The following is a 16579-nucleotide window of genomic DNA, read 5'->3' as shown; positions in this document are numbered from 1 at the left end:
ACCAGGGAATTTTTTTTTTAATTAGAAATGTTCGAATTTTTTTGAAAATATTAAATTTATATCCCAATTAAAAAAATACCAATTTAAATTTGTAAATTATCTATATTATTTATTTGAAGTGATAAAGATTTGCTAAACTGTATGTCTATACCTGGTGATTTACGATGTGCTTACGTTTCAGTTGACATTAAATGCCAACTTTCTCATTTGGCCATCTTGAGAAGCCTCAGCCTCAGCCTCCTCCTTCGAGCAACATGCTGTTGAAGGAGACCAACTGGCACCTCCTGAACCCGGGGGCTTCCTTTATATAAATTTTGTCTCTTCTGTTGTTTGGAATCCTTCAAACAAAAGAACCAGCAGAAATTGGGTGCTGTGCTACTCACATACTTTGCTAGAAGCTTCTCTGACAATGGGCTTTATGTGGAAAATCCTGGTGCTTGTAGCGGTGGCGAGCTTCTTTTCAGCCTCAGCTGATGACAGTGAGTCTCATTAGAGTCCATTGCAATATTTGAATCAGAATCTTAAAAAGTGGATGTTGTTTTAAACTTAATCCCAACTTTTAGGTTACTGAAACGATTCAAGTTCTTTCTGACAGGTGATGCCCTTGTTGCATTCGAGGGAAACTTAGAAGATCCTCTTAATGTATTTGCAAGCTGGGATCAGAGTGTTAGTACATGTGACTGGTTCCACATCACTTGTGACGGGGATCGTGTTAGTAGATTGTAAGCTTATCTTCCTATGTCTATTCAGCATTCTTGGGCTAGTTTTTATTTTACACCCTTGCTAATTCAATGTTTGCAGGGACCTGAACTCTGCAGGGCTCTCTGGTAGTCTGGTGCCTGATCTTGGAAACCTTGATCATTTACAAGTATTGTAAGTATGCTCTTTTCATTTATTAGATATTCTAGTTAAGCTATGTCTTTTATTCCTTTTTTTAAATGTTTGTTTTTTATATGGAAGAACAAAACAGAAAAAAACAGGTTCCTAGTTTACTAAGCTGTTGTTTGATTTCATACTTATATTCAAACTTCTCTATGCTACTAATTTTGTAATTCCAATTCACATCATGCATGAGTGACCACTTCTTTTTTAATTCCAATTCACATCCTGCATGGGTGACCACTTCTTTTTGTAATTCCAATTCACATCATGCATGGGTGACCACTTCTTTTTCAAATTGATACTTCTCCCACCAAGTATACATTAAAATTATTTTTCATATCCCTTACCATCTCATATCCTTCCAAAAACTTAGACCTCCTAAAAATAGAGAGAACGGTGATGAATTGAGATGAACACTACCATGTAAATTGTTCAAAGAAAGAGAGAATGCTATCAAGGAAATTGTCCACACAGAGTCTAAGTTGAAATATGTATTTTCAGTTTTGGATTTATCTTTTATGGTGAAACATCAATATTGTTTATTGAATATATTGTTTTACTAGTAATTCATCATTATCCCTTGCATATTTTTTTATCTGCATTTTTTTTTCTAGAGACACTATGATTATGCAATTGATGAGGCTTCAAAGGGTATGATGCTAGTATCTAGATAATCTTGTTTTGGTGGTAAGAAAGGATAAGAATGAGAGGATAACGATGTTATTTTTATGGTCTTAATACTATTTTGCAAGGAAATTATTTAAGTAAATTTAATTAACATGTTTGTATATTATAGTTTATTTATTATAAGTTTTGGAAATTTACTTTAGCATATTTTCCAGTTTAATTTCTCAAGAATTTTGTAACAATTTGTTGGAATCACAAATTTGAGTTGTGAATTTCCCACTAATAAAGTATCCTAGAAGTTTTTTCTAGAAAAAGAAACACATAATATATACTTAATCTTTCTTTCGCATATTCAATGTACAATTATGTGTTTTTATGACTTAAAAATAGAAATACATATTCAAAGTACAATTATGTTTTAATGACTTCTCACTTCACATCTGCACTGCAGGGACCTTTCCGATAATAACATCACGGGAAACATTCCAGAGGAGCTTGGCAAGCTAGTGAATCTTGTTAGCTTGGATTTGGATGGCAATTCTTTAACGGGTGAAATTCCAGAGTCACTGGGGAATTTGAAATCTCTTGTGTTCCTGTATGTATTTTCTATATTTGCCATTCCAACACTATTTAATTTTTTTCCTTATAAAATCCTCACACATTTTTAAAATCCTGAATTACCTTTACCATTTCTCTTTAAATAAAAAAAAAATGCTTCACGAAACTTACATAATTGATTCGTTTGTTGAACAGTAGGCTCAACGACAATAAGTTGACTGGAAAAATTCCCCAATCAGTATCATCACTTCCAAACCTTCAAATTGCGTAAGTGTCAAGTTATTCGTTTATGGTTAATTTTCTCATGTGCAACAGGTAACCATGGTCCATAGTTCTCAGTAGTTTTTTTTTTCATTCATCTTATTTGTGTTAGTGTGAAGTTTTTTATTTATTTTTCATTCATCTTATGTTTTTTTTATAAGTGTCAAGTTATTCTTTTATGGTCGTTTTTTTTCATATGTTATAAATAACCATGGTCCATAGTTCTCAGTAGTTTCTTTTTCATTTAACTTATTCTTGCAGGAATTTTACGGGCAATGATCTGACTCCTCCTGGAATATTTTAATCTAGAGAAGCAAGAGCTATCTTTTCAATTTGGTTAAATAAGGGGTATTCTTTTGGATTACCTACTTGCCCAATTGTAATTAGACATACTTATTTCATAGACATATTTGACTCTCCCAACTCCTGGAATATTTTAATGCGGGCTTCTGGAGAAGCAAGAGTTATGTTTTCAATTTGGTTAAAGAAGGGGTATCTTTTAGATTACCTACTTGCCTGATTGCAATTAGACATATCTATTCCTTATGCATATTTAAAATTGATTACACATGTATTTAAAGACTATATTAAAAGTTATTTTATTTTTTTTTCTATTGTGCATATGCATTTGAAAAATATATTGTTAATAACATAATTTGTTAGTATTGTTTATGTAGTTATCATTTTATTAATTATATGTATTATCTTGAAATTTTCTTATTTCTTTGTATTATTATTGGTGAGTTTTATTTCTCTATGTGTTGCGTTGTATTTCTATATGTGTTTTATGTTTCTTTCGTTGTATGTATATTTATGCATTTTGTGAAGGCATTACATATTTCTGGATTTTGTGAATAGTCTCTTGAATGATGCTTATGTGTCTTGATTAATTAGAATGGGAAATGAGAAGTGGTTTTCATAAAATGAAGCAAATGGGGTTTACCATGGGAAGGAAACTTGAGGTAGACATAGAAAATAAAAAGAAAAGAGGCAATACTAGGAAACAAAGAGAGAGTTAGAAATAAATCTTGTATAAAAAATTATGATCTCTTGTATGGAAAAAAGAAAACTTTCAAATAATCATTCTTTGTTGTCACATAAGAAATAAACAAGTTATAAATTCGCTCTTGATGCACTAATGATAGATGTGGCATACTCGCTACTTCACTCAATGGGGGTATACAAAATCCCTTTCATGTCCAAGCTTGTTTATCATTGAGAAATCTAGGGGCAACTAAATTATGTGATTTCTCTTACTTTGGTAATTGCTTGTGATGTATTTTTCTTATCTTGATTATATTATTTTTCACCTTAATTATTATTGTATTTTTTCATCAAACAACTACCAAACCATAAATAATTGTGAGACAAAAGGACACAAAATATAAGTGATCAACCAGGGCCAAAACCTCTCACCTTGAGAGGAAAAACCTACAAGAATTCTTCTCTTCTTATAGAATCTTCAATTGAAGAATTCCAAGACTTGTGACCCTTGACCAAGACCCTCTAATACCAAGTCCCTTCATGAGCTTTCCTTCTAACAGTTCCTTAGCAACTTCTGCGATTTCGACCTCTAGCAAATTCTTTTGCCCAACAAATTTTTCTGCAACTTTAATCAGTATATTCTATTGCAACTTCGACCTTTCCAACATATTCATAGTTTTGACCTTTCACAGCTTCGACCTAGCTACAACTTTACAACGTCAATGTAGCTTCACAACTTCAATGCAACTTCACAACTTTGATGCAGCTTCACAACTTCCATGCAAATTCACAGCTTTGATGTAGCGTAATAGCTTCGATGCAAATTCATAACTTCGATGCAGCTTTAGAATTTCAACTTTCCTAGTATATGTAGAAACTCTAACAAAAGAGAGAGAAGAGAGAGAGAAAGAGAGAGAGAGAGAGAGAGAGAGATAGGCCCAAAACTTTGATCTCGGTCTTCTTCTTATTCTTCATCTTTTTCTGGCTTCTATCTTGATGAGATCAAACTTTCTTGAGAGTATATCCAAATGGAATCAAGTTCCTTTTTATTTATAGGTTCTTGAGGGGTATGGATTGCTATTTTTAGGTTGACTTGTCCCTTCATGTAGATCGACATGATCTTTGCACCATGATGAGGTCTTGGAAGGTCTTTTGACTTTCTCTTGACTCAAATAAATTTTCTTTACAATATGTAACATGCCCAAAAGGGTCTTTCATACATGATAATGAACCAATTGACTTGTAGTCTTAATGACAAGCCCTAGAAGCACTCAATGGGTGCTTGACCTAAAAATAAATCTCCCTTGAGCATGAAACCCATGCCTCAAAAATAACAATAATAAATTTATTTTTTTCTTTTTATTAAATACATAAAATCATGATTACATATGTCATTATGAAGACCGAACCTAGTTACATATTTCAACACTCCCTCTTAACTAGGGAGGTATTCATAATCCATACAAGGTACTTGGACATTCTCAATCTGAATAATTCTCATAAGAAGAGTCAGATTGGTAACCCATTTGTTTAGCATCATATCATCCAACATTATCACATAGCAAGGCCTTGAATAACAACTCTATCTCTCCATAAGATAAGAGCACAATGCCGACGACACTAATTAATTATAGACACCATCATCATTGTCTCTCAAGGCACGTACCCCACCCACCTGTTCATAGAGTATGTCCTTATAGGACTATTCTTATCTTGGATTCTCAGTCCTCAAAGAATATTGGTCCTCTATGACTACTCTTATCTTGGATGCTCGATCTCATCCTCAAAGAGTATTGAATACCAAATGCTTACCCAATCCTCCATTCTTTCTTCCAAAGTGAAGACAAGAATTATGTGTTTATCTCTCCCTCTCAACTAGGGAGGATATACCCATTCCTATAAAGGAATGTACATATTCCTATAAAAGGAATGTATCCAAGCTCACTCTTATCCAAGGACTTGTCCAAGCTCCATCTTAACCAGGGACTTGTCCAAGCTCCCTCTTAACCAGGGACTTGATTCCAATAGATTTCTTTTCTAAGTGGAGATCATGGGATTATCAACTACTTGTGGGGCTCCTTCTTTTGATGTCATGAAGTTCATAGTTAACAATATGGAGCCTTCATATTTTGGGACTTCTTTGTAGGGCATTGACCATCCATCACTTTCCTTCACGAACCACATCGTCCATTTCTTCCTTTTTTCTGTCAAATGATCCCCTAGTCCACATCTGGCTTTTCTTCATACTACTACCTCTTCCAAGTCATGCTTCCTTTATGATCTTCCATCCACCCACATGAGTGATAGATGTAAGTGACATCTACAATCCTCTTTCGGCATCCATGTATCAACGCATCAAGATGTTGTTCAAAAAAAAAATGAACATCAAATCATGGTTACTTTTTTTGTTGGCCTTTCATCATGAAATATATCTTTCCTACAACATCCCGCATATTCATAAACACATCTCCAAGACTTCATATGTCAAGGGTCTCCATTTTACAAACCTTATCACAATCTTCTTCTCTATGGAGATGTCATGATCATTCTTCTAGTCATCAGATGTTGACTTCATGCGACCATAGTTGTATCTTTCATGATCTCTTCTTTCTTTATTCGCATATTGCTTCCCAAGAACTTTCCATACATAGTTCCTTCATCTTTGTCAATTGCCTCATATTCCATATGAGGATATATGATGTTTATTTCATCTAGTCAATATATGAACCATGCCTTCGTGCGTCTTTCCAAAGTAGGAGACCCCTTTTCTTTGATCATGCTCATGAGATAGAGAATTTACCCATGCAGCCATATAACAACATGACTCAATTAAATACATGCATGCATACCTCTTTCCTTCTTTTGGTAATCTAGGCTTCCTTCAACAACTTCATTTCCTTGATTGAGAGTACTTCAACCATTTTGACATGTTGCATTCCTTTTTCACCATACCATCATCCTTCTAAAACATGAATCCCATACAAGGTGGAATTCTTAGTGAGACACTTGCTTCTTCCAAGAGAGGTGAACCTTCTAATGCAGAATCCAATGGAGGATTTTGATTATCCTCATCTTGCAAATGCTCCTTCCTATGATGATGATGTATGATGAACTCCTTCTATCATGCTAGATGATTTTCTTTCAATCATATGTACTATATACGATTTCAATGAGGTTTCCAAGAGCTACTTCCTTTGTATGATAACTGTTGCATTTCTATACACTTCTACTTTAGTTGTTCTTTCAAGCTTCATCTAATGATGTCATGAACTCTTGATTTAACGATATGCTTCTAGTATGATGCAATATTCTACTAAGATGCGTATCGTCATAATACTTCTCATATTGACTGCCATGGTGGAGATCTTTCCACCTCATACTTTTCCTTGCCATGCATTGGAGAAACCCTAATAGTGAAGATCTATCCCTTTTGATTTCTTCCCATCAGGTTCTTCCACTTCTTCAGTGATATGAGCTACATTTATTTCTTTCCTCTTGTTGTCCTACTTGAACTTTGGACAATCTCTCTTGTAGTGCCCATATTCATGACAACCATAGCATTGGATCTTTGACATATTCTTCTTCTTTTTTTTAGAACCAAATTCCCTAAACTTTGCTTTTCTCTTAGCCATGGAAGCAAATTCTTGGACTTCCTCATTTGATCCTACATTTCTTTTTACCTTCACCCTAGTTTCTTCAAATTTACACAATGACCAAAGTTCATTGAATGGGGTAGCTTCCTTCTTTCCATAGATTCTTGAGGTAAAGTTGCTCCATTCCTCGAGCAGTGCATTGAACACTATGGTGTTCATTTCTTTATCAGACATTATTTCTCCCAACTCTTGTAGTTGGTCTCTTATTTATGATGCCCTCTTAAAGTATGAGGCTATTCCATATTCCTTTGATATCTTCATCTTGTAGATTTCTTATCTTAATGATATCAATTCTCGAGTAATACTTATGGAGAACAATTGTACTAGTATATCATATATATTTCTTTTGATGTCTCCAACTTTGATACATAGGGTATGAGGGGATCCTTGGTTGATTCAATGAGAATGCTTTGGGTCCTTACTTCCCCTTTCATATACTTTTTTAGAGCTTGACCTTCTTCCTTTGGAAGCTTAGTAATTGATCCCTTAACATGTTCAACGACTTCATTTTTCTATGAGAATCAAATATGTCATATTCTTCCATGCAATAAAGTTTGATGACCCAGCCAATTTGTTTCTTTCCTTGTAAAATTAAGTCATTTTGATAGCCAATTTAGTCATAAATATAAATGTACTTACTTGTCAAGTGAATACGCTCCTTTATGACAATATCTCCAACTTGATACCATCTTGATTTTGATCACGATGTTGATAGTAGAAGATGTCTTCTTGATGAACATGTATTATTTTAAAAGTGATCATTCAAAGAGAGGGAGATCACCTTTATTCCTTGATGATGATGACAATGCCTCTTTTTTCTTCAAGATGATTCAATGTGTAGTCCTTATAGGTAGGGTCCTTGATGATGGGCAAGATTTCCCAGCAATGCTTCAAGTAAGAAACCCTTCTTTTGATCAGCTAGAGTTTTGAGGTCTTATTTGCTTGTACTCGGTCCTTGTGAATGTATTATTTATTGTATGATGTCAATGTTTTGATATTTCTTGATACTCCTTTTGATAGTCCTTCTTTTATCTTCCTTTCCTTGTCTTGTCACCTTAGCTCTGAAATCATGTTAAGAAATTTAGGGGCAGCTCGGTTATGTGATTTCTCTTACTTTAATAACTACTTGTGATGTATTTTTCTTATCTTTATTAGATTCTTTTTCACCTTAATTATTATTGTGTTCTTTTCATAAAACAACTATGAAACCAAAAAGAACAGTGAGGAAAAATGACACAAGATATAGGTGATCAACCAAGGCCAAAACCTCTCCATTTGAGAGGAAAAATCCACAAGAATTCTTCTCTTCCTATATAATCTTCAATTGATGAATTCCAAGACCTATGACCCTTGGCCAAGACCCCCCAAGGCCAAGTCCCTTAACAAGATTTCCTTCTAGTAGTTCCTTAACAACTTCTTCAATTTCAACCTCCATCAAATTCTTTTTCCCAACAACTTCTTCTACAACTTTGACTAGCAGATTCTACTGCAACTTTGACCTCTCTAGCAGATTAATAGTTTCAACCTTTAACAACTTCAACCTAGTTACAACTTCACAACTTGGATGCAACTTCACAAATTCGATGCAGCTTCACAACTTTGATGCATCTTCACAGCTTCAATGCATCTTCACAACTTCGATGTAGGTTGACAAGTTCAATGAAGCATCACATCTTCGATGCAGTTCCACAACTTCGATGCAGCTTCAAAATTTCATCTTGCCCAGTAACTGTAGAAACGCTAACAAAAGACAAAGAGAGAGAGAGGCCCAAAACTTTGATCTTTATCTTCTTCTTCTTCTTCGTCCTTTTCCATCTTCTATCTTGAGGAGATCGAACTTTCTTGAGAGTGTATCCAAATGAGGTCAATTTCCTTCTTATTTATAGGCTCTTGAGGGGTATGAATTTCTATTTTTAGGCCGAATTGTCCCTTCATGTAGTCCAACTTGATCTTTGCACCATGATGAGGTCTTGAAAGGTCTTTTGACTTTCTTTTGTCTGAAATAAATTTTCTTTACTATATGTAACATGCCCAAAAGGGTCTTTCATACATGAAAATGACTCAATTGACTTGTAGACTCAACGACAAGCCCTAGAAGCACTCAATGGATGTTTGACCTAAAAATAAGTCTACCATGAGCATGAAACCCATGCCTCAAGAATAAAAATAATATCTTTATTTTTCTCTTTTCATTAAATACGTAAAATCATGATTACATGTGTCATTATGAAGACCATACCTAGTTACATATTTCAACTATTACTACAAAGTCATGAATCCCTTTTCTTTGTCTTATCTTTTCTTAGTCTTGACCTTTTATTATAGAAGTCCAACATCCCAAATCCCACGATGCACTACCATAGTGGCAAACAATTATTGAAATTTTGAGGTTTGAATTTTAGCTTCCTTGGGTTTCTGAGTTGGTTCCATGTTTCCAATTTCCACAAGATCAATTTTTCCAAGGTTGAAACACTTGGGAAAATTTTCATTTACTTTTGAGATTTTCTTATGTGCCCTTTAGGGTCCTTTCTTAAGGTATCATCTTTCTGAGATTTATTTTTAAGCATGGTGGCAAGTAAAATTTATCTTCAAGTTTTTGTTTGATGCATGGGGTCAATTGGTAGATCTAAGGTTTTCTGCCATTTATATGTTTGTCCATTTTTGCCTCATCGCTACTTGGCTAATCATTAATTTTGTTTTATTGTGCCTTAAGGCTACTAAATGGCTTTCACTCCAAAACTAGATTATGAAGGCTAGTTTTGTTTCAACTTTCTTCCTTTACCTAATTTCTTGCCCTCTTTTTGACTTCTACTAGGAACTACAAATGTGTTTAAAGATTCTAGACAACAAAATTTGGGCTTTGCTTCTTGAAGTCCACCTCTATGAGCCTTTTTTTTGCATGCCTATAGTTTTCCCTTGGCCACTGATTCATGCTGATAGATGTAGCTCAAACATGAACTTCTTGCACATGTTTCAATGTGAACATGTGACAATTAGTTAGAAATATTTTGAAAGTGACCACCTAAGAAAAGTGGGTAATTATTTATATTTTCTAATTCGCTTAGGGAAAAGTGAAATATTTTATGTTCTGAAATTGACTTAGCCAAAAGAGTCTAATAAAGTGCATTTAGTACATTAATGACTTAGATTTAATCCGAACCACACATCTCAATATGAGATTATGGTTTTGGTACATTAGGGATTTTTACCAAATCATAAATAAGGTAAGATAGAAGAGGTAAATGTTGGGGAAATGTAATATAAGCCTTGTCCACTACTACATAAATCGATGGGTAGAATATTACACCTCCTTCATCCAAGCTAGAGGTATTATTTTGACCAACCATTCACCTTCTTGATCAACACTAGACATATGCATAGCTTTATATATCTCCTAAATTCGTGGGAAAATGTAAGCTAAGAATTGAAAAGCTTGAGGACTACTAGAATGTATAGATGGAAAACAATGTTATGAAATGGATGAACTAAGTAATTTATTAACACATGGTAGAATTGGGATGATGGAGAAGTGGTATATATTTCCACAATTTGGTCCTTTGAGCTTATGATGGCATAATCAGACAATATTAGTTGGAACTCCACAAGGCCAAGGTGAAATTATATAGATATATTGAATATGCAAATGATGATAGGATAATTAAAAGTGTTAGAGGTGAAACAAACCCCATGATAGTCAAACAAATCTCAACCATGTTGGTCAACCACAATGTGCTCAAGGAACGAAAGGTATGCATCATTCATGTCACCAAAGCCATAGATGAATCAAGCATAGAGGTGGGAAAAAATCCGATATTGAATTATTTTTCAAATGTGTTCCCTAAAGAATTACCAAGGTTGACAATAATCAAAGAAATGAATTATAAAATTAATCTAATGATTAGAGCAACCCTTATATAGAAGGAACCTTATATATAGGAAATAACAAATTGAGTGATCTTAAGATGCAACTACAAGAATCATTGGGTAAGAAATCCATATGATTGACTGCTTCAAATTGGGAAACTCCCATGTTTTTTGCAAGAAGAAACATGGAACATTTCAAAAATCCATTGATGAGAAAATGTTGAATAAGTTAAGAATCAAGAACATGTATCCTTTATGCATACTCATTGATTTATTTTCTTAGGTCAAGGGAAAAAAGGTGTTCTCTCAGTTGGAATTAAGTTTTGGTTATCACCAAATTAAATTTGAAGAAGTTGATATGTCAAAGACTACTTTTATGACCCAATATGGGAAATATGGTTTCCCAGTCTTACCTTTGGATTAACAAATATCCCCATAGTGTTCATTAAGTTGATGAAAGATATATTTCAAAAACAATATTGTCAAATTTTCATTGGTATTCAATGATGAAATCTTGGTTTATTCTAAAGATGAATGGAACATAAGTAAAACCTTGATTAGTGTTGTAGAATTTGAAGGAGCACCAGTTGTATGCCAAGATGAGTAAGTGTGAATTCCTTTAGAAGAAATTTTAGCATGCTAGGAAAAAAATATCTAAAGGAGGTGGAACCCAAGAATATTGAAGCCATATCTAGTTGTCCACCCAAAATAATTTATCTAAGGTGATTAGTTAATGGGATTTCCTAACTACTATCAAGGGTTTATTTAAGTTTTCTCAAGGATTACAGGTCATGTATTAATATTGCAAGGTAAGGGAGCTAATTCCTATAGAATAATCCCTTTAGAAAGTAACAGTTTCATAAAAATAAAATACTTCTCATGTATACACCCATATTAATACTCCCTAATTGAAAAGGACATCCAAATATGCATCAATGCGAGTAACGAGGGAATTGGAGGAGTATTCGTGTAGGGAGCGGGAGTGTTGAGATATGAGTTAAGGAAATCAAATGTTCATGAATAGAAGTACCAAACTCATGATCTTGATCTCATTTCTATAGAAAATACCTTGAATGCATGGTAACATTTCTTGGCATAAATTTTCAATTACAAATAGATCATGAAAGTTTGAAATACTTGTAGACTCAAACATGGTGTAATTCTAGGCAATGGTGTTGGGTGTAATTTTTTAGAAATATGATTATGTCTACTACACATAAAACGAAAGGAGAATTAGTATTCAATTCACCTTATTGCGAACACCGAAGATAGCAAAGGACATATCAAAGTATGAAGCAGTTGTACTATGGTCCTAGTTTGAGTATTGATATTACTTCTTATGTTCCTTAGTTATTAGAATGGCAATTGATAAAATAAAAACATCAAAATATGTCTAAAAGGTTGAATACCATAATTATACAATCTTTCAAGTGGGAATAAATGTCTATGGATTTCATTTTTGGGTTACCAAGTACCTCCAAAGATAATAACTTGATATTGGTAGTACTTGATTGAGTGATGAAGATAGGCCAATTCGTCATAGTCAAAACTACTCATCAAGAATGTGATATAGCTCATATGTTCATTTATGAAATAATGAGCCTATATGGTCACTGAAAATAATTTTGATATATCATGACTCAATTTTTAACTCTAAGTTGTAGTAAAATTTATTTTCTGAGTTACACATGAAAGTAAGATTTTGTACAACTTACCATCTAGAGACAGATGGTTAGAGAGGAAAGCCTAGTAGAATTATGGAATAAATGCTCAAAATGTGTATAATGAATCAACCAAGAAGTTGGTATATCTACCTTCCTTTGGAATTTTCTAATAAGGATGGGTACTGCAATATCCCAAATTGGAAAATTTTGCAGATTTTCAAAATTTAACTCAACAAGTGCTACATATAAGATTCCATTCATTTAACAAAAGATTGACATGTAAAATATAAAAATTAGAGTCCATGAAATTCAGTAATATGATGAGAAGAAATAACCTCAGATTTTATTATAATAGATAACTATAAAGAGTATACATGATGATACAACTGAAATAGATGAGATATATAATATGACCTCCAAAATAATTTGCTCCAATGTTGAAAGTGGCCCTCCAAAACTGAACTGGGATGCAACTACTATGCTCTCCTATGAATTCTGGATGAATTCACCAAAGGGATAGATGGTTACCCGCCCAACTCTCATCGAATCGCCCGAGGGTTTCCATCTTGAGGCTACTATTGAAGTTGGGAACTCCTCGTTCTCCAAACCTTTCCACAAGAAAAATACTCAACACAAGGATATCCCCAAATGGTCTCCTCCTCCTCTTTTATAGATTTCATGGATCGATCTAGAATCATTTATTTTATTATTATTATTTTAATCACTTAGCACATTTTCTCTCTTTTTAATTAATTAAAATACCCTTTTAATTCAAGAAAATGGTAAATTTCCCACCATTACTTTCCAGGCCACTGGAAGTCACTTCCTATCACCTCATCCTATAGATATTCTCATTCCATTTCCGACGAGATATTACACTAAGTTGTTTTGTCAAGTATTCTTCCAAAAATGCCACCTTAGGCATAATTAATGGAGTTAAAGCTCAATAATACCCATTTTCTGAAATTTATCATAATGTAATGGAATAAAATGTAAGGTCCCACCTTACCAACCATCAATAATATAAAGAAGTAGAGGTCACATTAATCACTAATACTCATTTTTGTTTTAGCATTACGAACTTAGTTATCATGTAATCATGTCCATTCATCTATTTCAATACAATAATATCACATAAGAAGTTAGGGAATTCCAAAACACATTTCCTCTCAAGTTTAAAATATGATAGCATGTGTTTTTTTCATACTTGTACATGAGTTCTACATAAGACTGGAAATAAATTCCACCATAATGCCATGTGTGAACATTAAACTAGATCAACCTATTTGATTTCCTAGATTATGCTAAATAAGATCCACCTATTGACTTTTTATATCACAACCACAAAAATATCATGCTTCTATTGCAAAAATCACATATAAGTGTATGAGTATTAACCTACCTATAGCAAGGTAACCGAGGGAAGAATATGTCTCTCTTAATCATTGAATCTAATAAATATGATATGTGTATGAAATGGAATCTCAAAATATATTAACCCAACAACATTTCCAAATTCATCATTTAAAAATTCAAAATTTCAATTATTAAGGCAATGCTTCAATCATGATTTGTATAATGAACGTTGCAGCAAGAGCAACTACTGTTACCAATCCATAAGCATATTATTCTTCAAAAAATGGCAAGTAAAATAATGGAATTTCATAAATTAGGCACAAGTAGTTGTTTTCTACAATAATTGGAACACAAGAATGCACCCATCAATGCATGCATCTCAGACGAAACTTATTATGCTCACTTACACAAAATATTACAAAATTAGTCACTGTAAAATTGTTTCCAACAACAACCCATTTTTTTTGAAAGATCTAGATAATAAAAGTAACAACTATCCTATTCTCTATTCACGTTTTCAGGAAATTATTAAATTAATTTTCACATTCATACAAAAAACTTGCAAACATAGGAAGCTACATCCATCAAATAATCTGTTCATAAATTTCTAGTACATAAAAACTATGGTAAGTAAGACTTTTACTCTAACAATTTATATGCACAAAAGCTACAACTATTTAGGTATTTTGACAAACAATTTGCAAACATGCAATATATAGCCATTGAGGTCTTTTGACAAACACTTATAAGCATGCAATCTACAGCCATTGAGGCATTTTGTCAAACACTTGGCAACAATGAATTTGAGATTCCTCTTCAACCTATGTAGCTCATAAAATTTAGAAATTGAAACTTCAAATGCTGGCATCTTAAAACATGGACTAGACAATCTTAGTTTTCATCAAAAACTCGACAATGACGCACATTATTAACAACAACAATCAGCAAAATCACCCAGATTTATGATCTGGGTGCTAAAAAGTATTTGTTTGGAATGAAATTGGGGATTACATGGCCTTAAGGCACAAATACCCCCTGATGTTGAGCTGAAAAGTAATAAAAAATCCAAGATATTCAATTCTTTAAAACAAGAAAACTTTGGATCTCATTTACCACTTTTGTCAAACACATAGCATGCAAATTTTCATCTACAACTCTACATGAAGAAAAATAACCCAAAATTATGCTACTATGAGTTTTTCATTGAATTTATGAATTTCTATGTTCACTATATGAATTTTTGATACAAGTAATTAATCAAACATTTTACAAGCTGCAAAGCTACTTCCCTTTACATAAGTTGACAAACTTATTGCAGCCACTACTACAATTTGGAAAACACATGGAAGCGTTGAATGCTATAACCATTAAGACTTTTTGTCAATTAATTTGCAATAGAACAACAATAAAAAATTACATACAATAAACTACATCCATTGAGGAATTTCTTCAAACATTTACTGTGCAACCCTTTTTCTTAGATCTAAGTTTCAACCAACAACCCAATTCAAGGGAAGAAAGAACCATATTAAATTGCTAAAAGGGACAATGAAATGCCATCAAACATAGAATTCTAGTTTTATATAACAGACATGACCTGCTATGGGCAAAATTTCATTATAAGCATAATTTGAAATCATTGGCAACACATTCTTCTTTTCATTTTCTGCATGTAAATTCTCATACATAGCTACCAAGAAACTTTTAGTTCAAAAATAACTTTCTAAATATTTCATAAATCTTCATAATTATGTATTAATTTAAAGTAGCAATAATAAATTTAAAAATCTATGCACTTTAAAACTAATAAGAAACCAAAATTTCTAGAGAATTTATAGATATACCTGACAATGTGTATATATATAAATTGAAAAAGATGAGAGTATGTTCCAGATCCAATGCCCTTACCAACTCATTTTGAACCATCCAATTTTCCACGCAACCATATCCAGGGAGAACTTCTCCCCTTAGAACCCTTGAGTTGTAAGAGCTCACAAACAATACCAAAATATAGCAGTAGAGATATATACAAGGCAAGATGAGGAAGATAAGTTTTACTTCCTCTCAATACCAGTCTTGTTCAACTCCATTAGATAGAGATACTTAGTAATTTAGATTAGCATTTGGTTACTCTCCAAATCTCTCCCTCTCACAATCTTCTTCAAATCTCTCAAACTCTTTGTATCACCATGCACCTCCCCCGAGTAAGAATACATGAGACACATATATAAGAGGAGCAATAAATTCTAGTCATAAAGGAGGAGTAATATGCACGCCTTGTATTCCATTTAGAGAAGTGTAACTCATGCCATTAAGGAGAGCGTAAGAGGAATATTTTATGACATGTCTTTAATGAGTGTAAGAGGAATATTCCATTCTTTTATGAGTGCATAAAAGAGAGTGTAATATATTATTAAAAGAGAGATATATTTACATAGAGCCATGAGAGTCATCTAGGAGAGAGGTGTGAAGTGATTGAGGAGATGAAAGTGACTTGTAATTCCCTTTAAATAATAATATCATAGTCTCCTAAAAGATAATAATAATAATAATAATATTTAGGATTAAGTAATGATAATTTAAGTGATTTTCCTTCAACTATACTTGATTAACCATTGATTGAAGGTGACTTACTATTTTTGGAAAGCCATACTTGAGATGCTATACATGAATTCTATTTTTAGAAAGTCACTCTAGAATTGTTAGAAATGAGATTTTATTAAAGAAATT

The 16579-nt window shown here is 33.0% G+C and overlaps 1 pseudogene; it reads left to right on the top strand.

The window, feature by feature from the left end:
- The first annotated feature begins 409 nt into the window (after window positions 1–409).
- Window positions 410–2879, top strand: LOC149262345 (protein CLAVATA3 INSENSITIVE RECEPTOR KINASE 1-like; annotated as a pseudogene).
- The last annotated feature ends 13700 nt before the right edge of the window (window positions 2880–16579 follow it).

This window comes from Pinus tabuliformis, chromosome 6, assembly GCF_031772625.1.
Source record: "Pinus tabuliformis cultivar Carrire ecotype Pingquan chromosome 6, CPIR1, whole genome shotgun sequence".
In the NCBI taxonomy this organism is placed as follows: domain Eukaryota; kingdom Viridiplantae; phylum Streptophyta; class Pinopsida; order Pinales; family Pinaceae; genus Pinus; species Pinus tabuliformis.
This window is presented reverse-complemented; position numbering and strand designations above follow the sequence as displayed.